This window comes from Octopus bimaculoides, chromosome 6 (assembly GCF_001194135.2).
Source record: "Octopus bimaculoides isolate UCB-OBI-ISO-001 chromosome 6, ASM119413v2, whole genome shotgun sequence".
Classification (NCBI taxonomy): Eukaryota; Metazoa; Mollusca; class Cephalopoda; order Octopoda; family Octopodidae; genus Octopus; species Octopus bimaculoides.
The window spans coordinates 84960993-84962251 of NC_068986.1; the positions used below are offsets into that span (position 1 = coordinate 84960993).

Here is a 1259-nt window from a genome sequence, read left to right on the forward strand (position 1 = left end):
TATATATATATACCATTCTATAGTTTTTGAGATGAGGAATTATACACATTCTTTACGGTGAACGGATAGGTGTTCTCACCTTGTTTGTTGTTCTGGGAAAATTTCGAACCCAGCCCTTTATTTCATTAATGGGATACTCTGTTCCCATTCCTACGTTATTCTTTTTTGATTATGTTAATTTTTTCTGTTGATATTACTTCCCAAGTCCCTACCTGGGACTGAACTTAGAATCTGCAGGTTAGTAGCCAGCATTCTTATTCACTTCGCTATATGACCGTGGTGAACTTTTGGACTTATAATCCTAATATTTTATCTTTTCTTAATACCGTTTCCCATATTACATTCATATCTGCACTAGGCCTGCTTAGGAGGTGGTTGTATCCTAGCATATGTGCTGCCTCTTAATTTTCGTATTTTCCAGTGATGTTCTCTGTCTATCAATTTTACTTCATCCCACAGGGGAAAGGTGGTCTCCGTTTTTCCATACATGATCGGCTATAACCGATTTTTCAACACACCCGCGTATCACAGCATCACGATGTTTCTCTACCCTTATTTTAAGAGAGAGACATGTTTTGCATTTGTATAACCTACAACAACCGCAAGGGATGGGATACACGCAGCTTCTGGTCATATTCTCTCCCACTGGTGGTTTTACTCGGAGGAGATACTTACGATGTGTTGTATTACTTCTTAAAACTGTTCTGATGTCATTTGGACGGTATATCGTTTGCCTCTTTTGTGAGAGGTCTTTGACATAGGTTAGACAGACTGTGGTCAGTTTATGGCTCTCATCCTTTCTTCTCTTCCTAATTGGAGTGGATAGTATATTCTTTGGGTACTTGTTGCATAGCACATTGTTTCTTAGTGTGATCGTTTCTTCCTGGTGTGTATTAGGATCGCTACTGATCTTTATATTAACAAGTATGGCAGGCACAAACGGCGTTGCATCACCATGATGAAAACTTTTAAGGACTTCCGAAACCGGTGTTTCTGTTGAATGTAAGGAGTTCTTCAGAGAACTCCTTTTGGACGGCTCTGATGATGTCATCCAAAATTGTTCACCAGCAACAAAAGCATAAGCATTGTTTAGCTTCCATTCAATATCTGTATATCTGTGTGTGTGTGCGTGTGTGTGTGTGTGTGTGCGCGTGTGTGCGTGTGAGTGTGCGTGTGCGTCTGTGTATATATATATATACACATATATCCATGCATGTACATTTGTATTTCTACACGCACACACACATATGCCTTTCTAA

General features: G+C 39.5%; 1 protein-coding gene across 1 annotated transcript in view; it reads left to right on the plus strand.

The window, feature by feature from the left end:
• The window catches only part of LOC128248075 (mucin-like protein), a 48618-nt gene that overhangs the window by 42212 nt on the left and 5147 nt on the right, over positions 1-1259 (plus strand). The gene's annotated exons all lie outside the window — the stretch shown is intronic.